This window comes from Acomys minous (genome assembly GCF_964271855.1).
Source record: "Acomys minous genome assembly, chromosome: 9".
NCBI lineage: Eukaryota > Metazoa > Chordata > Mammalia > Rodentia > Muridae > Acomys > Acomys minous.
The window spans coordinates 98,954,113-98,961,504 of record NC_140490.1 but is presented as its reverse complement, the minus strand read 5'-3'; the positions used below and the strand labels follow the sequence as shown (position 1 = coordinate 98,961,504).

The 7,392-nt window shown below is 43.1% G+C and overlaps 1 long non-coding RNA gene across 1 annotated transcript in view; it reads right to left on the bottom strand.

The window, feature by feature from the left end:
• The window catches only part of LOC311604455, a 67,146-nt gene extending 60,071 nt beyond the window's left edge, over positions 1–7,075 (bottom strand). Inside the window, exon 1 of the long non-coding RNA XR_014781503.1 lies at positions 6,812–7,075. This is a non-coding gene — a long non-coding RNA (uncharacterized lncRNA). The remainder of the gene's footprint in view (positions 1–6,811) is intronic.
• Between the last annotated feature and the right edge of the window lie 317 nt (positions 7,076–7,392).

Genomic DNA, 7,392 nt, shown 5'->3' with positions numbered 1-7,392 from the left:
AAGAGCAGGTATCAGGTTTCACCCTCAAAGACATGACCCAGTTCCTCCTCCTCAAGTTTCTAGAACCTTCCAAAACAGCAGGCCCAGCTAGGCACCAGCTGTAAGATGAAAATGGTAGATATGAGCTATGTCTTCCAGGAACATGGTAGTAAATGCCAGTAACTGCCTCTTGAAAGCTAAGTAAGTTCGCTAGAGCTACCTGTCAATGTGCTGGCTTCATTACGTCATCCATGTAGTCACTTCTGGCCCCGGGCTCTGACTGTATTCATTCAACCGAGAATCACTGTAACAAAGACATAAAAGCCCAGGCAGATAGCGTGGTGCCCAGAATCTAAAAGGAAGATGATTGACCCAAAACAGACACAGTAGAAATGTCAGCTTATGTTGCTTTGTCTCTCAGCAGCCCTTAAGTCACTGCACCCAGGCACAACTTTGAGCTTCCTTGACCTGAGATCGTCCTGCCCATGTTGGAGCAAGCTCTGGAGCCTCTTAGCTGGCCTGATATACACCCTCAAAAAATGCTCTCCCAGGCAAAAATTCACAGCCTTGGGCTGGTCTTGGTCACGTTCACACTTTCAAATACATTCTTCTGGGCTTATGATCTCAATAACGCATGTTTATTAGGCATCTACTCAGACGGAAGTGCAGTAACAATTACATAAATAATTTGCTCCTTTCCAACTATTCAAAGTATAAGAAAACTTATGTCCTATTATTTTCCACTAGATTGTATATAGCAACCATTTTCCACATTATTACATGCCCATTGAATACAATGCAATATACTTAATTGTGTGTGCATAGAATTCACTTAACTACCTCATATTCTAAGACTCCAAGGTTTTCCCCAAACTTTGGTATTACAATAATCTTCAAAGTATGTGTCTACACAAACACTTTCTTTCACTCATAATAAGAGAAAATTAATAGTCCTACTTTACACTATCCTAACATCTTGAAAATTTTTTGAATTAATCAGTCAATAAACATGAAGCAATCTTCTATCAGTTTCTCCTCATCCAGAAGATGCTTTTATAGAATCAGTAAGTGCCTGCAGGAAGTAATCAAAGCTTTATTAACTGCCACGTACTAGGCGTTTGCATGGAGTGTTGATTAAGAGAAAGAATCTCAACTATATAAAAGGTCTTTATGAAATGATGCTACCACTTATATGCTTGATTAGCATTATGTAAATTCAGTAGCATTCAAGGTAAGCTTAAAAAATAGGAATGTGTCTTTCATATTTTATTATTTAAGAGCTATGTCTGTGCCATTGTGATTTTTCTCCTAGGATGATGCCCTACTATATGTAGGTAGTGAATTTCTGCTTGGTGAATTTCTGGGATGTGTGCACATATACGTGTGTGTGTGTGTGTGTGTGTGTGTGTGTGTGTGTGTGTGTGTGTGTGTTCCTTCCCATATGCAATTCTCATGTTGCCTGTAGAGCATTCTTTGGTGACCCTCATGCAAGTACTACAGTCACCTTGCACAAGCAATGGAAAGCCGATAACATGCCCCTCTGTCTACATCTGCTTACTGTAGCATTACACCAGAGGGTCAAGGCCAGACGTCACGGAAATGCTCACACAAATGGAAACTTGTAAACAGAAAACTGGGTGTTTCTGGCTGTGAAATATTTATCAGAATGCCATCTTGACCACGTCCAGGGAGGGACTCTTATCTTTGTCTGAACTTCTTTGACTTGTTACTTTTAGACTTCAACTAGAGCTCCTGTTCTAATTAGTTAGCTACCATGTTGTCTTCGTAAATCATTTTGCCCCTCTGGGTCTGAGGTTGTACCTTATGCACTGTGTCTCCCAGCAGGCACCAGTGACAGCAGTCTGAAGAAAGCCTGATGAAAAAGGGCCCCTCTTTCATTGCCTTTTGCTCAAACCTCCACATGATGTCAAATTCTTTTCAAATATTTGCATCTGGTCCAAACATTACCACTCAAGAATGTCTCAGATGACATGTATAAGGTCTTTGGAGTTTCATCTTGGGTGCAAGGAGGTAAAAATGAGGATTCCTGGCGTGTTTATCTGTGAAGGGACAGTCAGCGTTGTTCCCCTCCTCCGCCTCAGTTGGAGTGGCGACACCGAGGGCCTGCAGGGTGACCGTTACAAAAGGCTCTGGAAACAACATTGAAGCAAAAGATGGGGTTTTCTGGGTTTTTACATTAATCTGTTTCAGTCTTAGATTCACCAAAAGATAAACAATCTTGGGCAAATCATTTAATTTTCCTGAGCGTTGGTCTGTAGCTGAAAAATGAAGGTATTTAGAATGATGGCTTGTACTTTTGGTTTGTTTTGTTTGTTTCTGAAATTTTTCTGACAGTGCCTAAAAGATTAATTCCCCGATGAGAAGCTTGTGCCAGGATCAGAAGCTACTGTCACCCCTGTATTTTCTGTGGGTTCATTTTGTCCCTGCTTACTTGGTAACTCGTGGGACTAATTCTGCTGCAAACAGAGGCTACAGAGAAGAAGAAAATATCATGGGAGTCAAAACCTTCCTGAAGCTAAAATTAAGTAAGAGAAAAACATACGTATAACCAGCACAGCGTAGCACCATCGTGGGCCTTCTAATTAGACACTTGTGGCTGAGAAGCAATGAAATAAAACCACACTGCAGGACCAAGAGGGAGAGGGGGGGAGGGAGGGGGGGAGGGAGGGAGGAAGGGGGGGAGGGAGGAGGGAGGGAGGAGGGGGGAAAGGAAATGTTGCCATTCGCCTAATCACTGTGTCACACTCCTATCAGGAAAAAAAAGGGGGGGATTAAAACAATGCAAGGTTTAGCAAAATTAGCTTGACTCTAAGGAAACCCTAACCTAAAATTTGTTTTTAAATTTTCCTTAAATATTCACAAACAAGCCAGGTGGTGATAGTCTATGCCTTTAATCCCAGCATTCTGGGAGGCAGAGACAGGTGTATCTCTTTGAGTTCAAGGCCAGCCTGGTCTACAAAGGAGTCCAGAACAGTCAAGCCTACACAGAGAAAACTTGTCTCAAAAAACAAAACAAAAACTGGGCATGGTGGTGTACACCTTTAATCCCAGCATTTGGAAGGCAGAGGCAGGGGGATCTCTGTGAGTTTGAGGTCAGCCTGGTCTACAAAGCAAGTCCAGGACAGCCAAGGCTACACAGAGAGATCCTGTCTCAAACAAACAAACAAACAAACAAAAATGTAATTCAAAAAAACAAAGCCAGGCATGGTGGAGCATGCCTTTAACGCCAACATTCAGAAGTCAGAGGCAGGCAGATCTCTGTGAGTTTGTGGCCAGCCTGGTCTACAGAGTGAGTTCCAGGACAGCCAGGGCTACACAGAGAAGCCCATTTCAAAACAAACCAAACAAACAACAACAAACCAAAACAAACAAAAAAAGCCAAAAAAAAAAAAAAACCCTCAAAACCAGATAGGTCCATTGGTAAGACAGTACGAGGAAAATTAGCTTGATGTTTACACGTTGGGTTTAAACACTTTGAACTCTAAAGCTTGGAAGAAGTAATGCCCTAAAGGGTATGCCTTACTAAGTGTGAGAGCATCCGCATGTTCCTCACTGTACATCTTTGAATGAGGGCTGTGTGATGCTAAATAGCCGTTAAAGTACATCTGATCCTCAGAGGGGACAGGATGCTATGAGTGGGGCAGGTACCACATTCACACATCCTGATTGACCATTCCTAGTTTCCTTTTGACAAGCGCTTTTAGTGAAAATAATTGAGAGTCATAGAAGTCAGATAAGTATTTTGAGCCACACCTCTGTCATTAATTATTTGAGCTATACTTAACTTTTTGAAACCTCAACTTCTGTATCCTGACAGACAAAATAATAAATACTGTTACCATCTTGGACATACTGAGGGACACTGCCTAAAATACAGTATATACTAAATAAAGTGTTTTTATGATATCTTAAATATATTTTACAATATCTTATTTTTGTTTTTTTATTTTATGTACATGTGTGTGCATGTGGGTATGTGAACATAGATGTGGGGCCCCATGAAGACCAGCAGACGACATCAGACCCCCTGGAGCTGGAGTTATGAACCTTGGTAAGCTGACTGGTACGGGTACCGGGAACCAAACTCTGTTTCCACAAGAGCAATATAGTTTTCTTAGCCACTGAGCCATCTCCAGTCCTCATTTTGTTTTTTCAATCTGCCTTGTACATGCTCCTACAGGATCGTTAAAAACACCAAAAAATGGCTGTCATAGTTCAAATCACCTGCCAGGTTTTAAATATGTTAGATCAGCATGAATTCACAGTATTTCAATATAATTCATAGTCAGAGGAGCAAAACCACAACAAATTATGGGAGCCACCATGTTCTTTCATTTCAGGCAGGAGACACTATCGGATCACAGTAATTTAGCAGTCCAATTGCAATACCAGAAAAAAAACAGATGAAACAAACAAACAAACAAGCAAATCAGAAAATCTTTCCTATATGATCCTAAATTGCTTTTTTTTTTTTTTTCTGAATGCACAGGCTAGATCTAATATAAGCTGGGGACTAGCATGACAGGTAGAGAGACACCCACTGCTGGGGACAGGAGAAAAGAGTACAGCTTCTGGTGGTCAAGTAGACTGGCGTGACATGAAAACTGGAGGATCCCCCGTCTTAGTTAGGGTTTCTATTTCTGTGATAGAACACCATGACCAAAAGCCACACAGGAAGGAAAGGCTGTTCGCTGGCTGGCTTCCTGTGGCTGGCTTACCCTGCTGTTTTTTATAGCACCCAGGATTGCCAACTCAGGGTTTGACTCCACCCACACTAAGCTCGACCCTCCCACATCAATCATCAACCAAGCAAATGTACCACAGGCCAACCTGGTGGGAGAATTGTCTCAATTGAGGTCCCCATTTCCTAAATTACTCTAGCTCATGTCAGGGTGACATGGGGGCTCTCCAGCATGGTCCCTGAGCCTGACTCGTTTTTCCCATAAAACATTGCTGTGTCCTGAGACGACTGTGGGAGACAAAGGATAGTGCAGAAAGACAATACGGTTTCCTGTCTCATATACCAAATGCCACTAGAGGGAGTGTTTTGTAATTAGCATATTCTCCTTCAGACATGGACTGAATGTAACCAGGGACCCAACAGTACATACTGAAACACAACCAAGCTGCCCCAACAGGAAAGAGCAAAGCATAGAATGTGCATGACATCACAAAGTTAGAAAAAAACAGAAAAGTTTTAACATGGAGTAAAATTGGCAGTATACTGAAGATCGAAGACAGAATTAGGAAAATCAAAGACAGGAGGCAATAAAAAGTTTCCAAGCTGAAGCCCCAAGGTGCAAGGGAATGGAGCTGAAAATAACAGAGTGACTATAGCAGACCCTCGGTTACATTCCACACTCATGTGGAGAACAGGGCGTAAAGCCAGAGCAACGTCAAGAGCAACCACAAAATGCCAAGTGCTGCTCTGCCTTCATTGATAATGTCTGTAATCCATAATTTATGTTACAATTTAATGCTGAGGCAGGAGAATGACAGGTTCTGGGCTAGGGTGGTCTATACACTGAGACCCAGTGTCCTAGTTAGGGTTTCTACTGATGTGAAGAGACACTGTGACCATGGCTAATCATATAAAGAAAATCATGTGATTGGGTCTGGCTTACAGTTCAGAGGTTTAGTCCATTAGCATGGCAAGAAGCTTGGTAGACAGGGTGCTGGAGAAGGGGCCAAGAGTTCTGTATCTAGATCAGCAGGCAGCAGGAAGAGAGAATGCACTGGGCTTGGCTTGAGCATCTGAACCCTCAAGGCCCACCCCCAGTGTGACACATTTCCTCCAACAACACCACACCTACTCCGACAAGGCCACACCACCTAAGAGTGTCACTCTTTGAGCCTATGGGGCCATTTTCATTCAAACCACACCCAATCTCATAATACACACACACACACACACACACACACACACACACACACACACACACCTGCTTCAACGGCCAGAAACTTCGGTTGCTTCAGCCCTACCACTCTCTTAGACATCTTTCTTCTCTTAAAGAAGTCAATACACTGGGCTGATGTCCCTGATCCATGCCCCGAGCTGGGGGGACTTCATCTTCTGATATTAACACATCCCCCCCCCCCCATTATTTATGCTTTAGTTACCTGAGGACTACCAGCTGAGCCCCACTCATAAAGTACCTTCTTGTGGCAGGACACGGCCTTTTGCATTCCTACAGAGTTGAAAACTTCTGTAAAATCTACCTGCCTCTGCATTACAACCCAACTCTAAACTAAGCTCTTCAGGGCAAGGCTATTACTAGAATTCCCTAAAATAATTGTTTAAGTGTAGGAAAATGGTTCTTGTCCACCTCTTGTTGTCTTCTACAAGCTAAACCTTTCCATTTCTTTTTACTACACCTAGCTTTGGCATTAATGAGGACTCTTGGTTACTGGTATAGAAACATACATGACACTGCTTTTAAAAGGGAGATTTGCAGCTGGAGAGATGGCTCAGTGGTAAAGTACCAGCCAGGGAAGCATAAGGACATGAGTTCAGATCCCCAAAAGCCACATTTAAAAAAAAAAAAAAGCCTGACTTGGTAACACTGGCTCACTAGGCAAGAGAGCAGAGATGAGGAATCCCTGGATCTCATTGGCCAGTCGGCTGAGCCAACCAGTGAGTGTTGGGTTCAGTGAGGGGCCCTGTCTGGAAAACATGATGCAGAAATGGGGGGAAAGGAAGACACCCAACAGCTGCCTCCGGCTTCTATATGCATGAGTCCTCGCACACATTCATCCTCAGACACATGTGCAGGCGCACACAAATGCATACAAGGAAGAACTTGTTACATACCAGGGAGAGATGCGGAGATTGATCAGCTTCATGCATCCACAGGCTCTGCTTCTCTCACATGGACTTCAGTTGGTGGGCAGGTGCTCCATGGTGGTCACAAAGGGGGCGAGCCCCAGTGGACAGCCTCGGCACAGACTGTGATCAAACAGAAAAGGCGACTACTTCTTCGGATACCAGTGAAGGCATGGATCGCCCCACTTAGGATGTGTGTCAGCTTCAAACTGGAGGGGTAGTGGCCTGCTTCACCAGGCTTGGTTCTGTGGCCAAGGAAGAGCAAGGGAAGGTAGATCTGCCTAAAGCTAAGGAATAAGAGTACAGCCAGCCAGACAGGGGATGGGTGGAACTCACTCTAGTTTAGGAGTGTGTGGCTCTAAATTAACGAACCGTGATCAACAGAGGCATGATCGCGTAATTATAATCTCATATTTGGGGTTGTATACAGTTCTCATATGTAAATATATTTAATTGTACAGAATAAGTCCTTGTTGTAGGCACAATTTTCCTAATCAATATATTTTATTATAACTTACTAACCGAGCATACCGTCACTTATAACCCGACTAACCAAAACAATAGGAAAA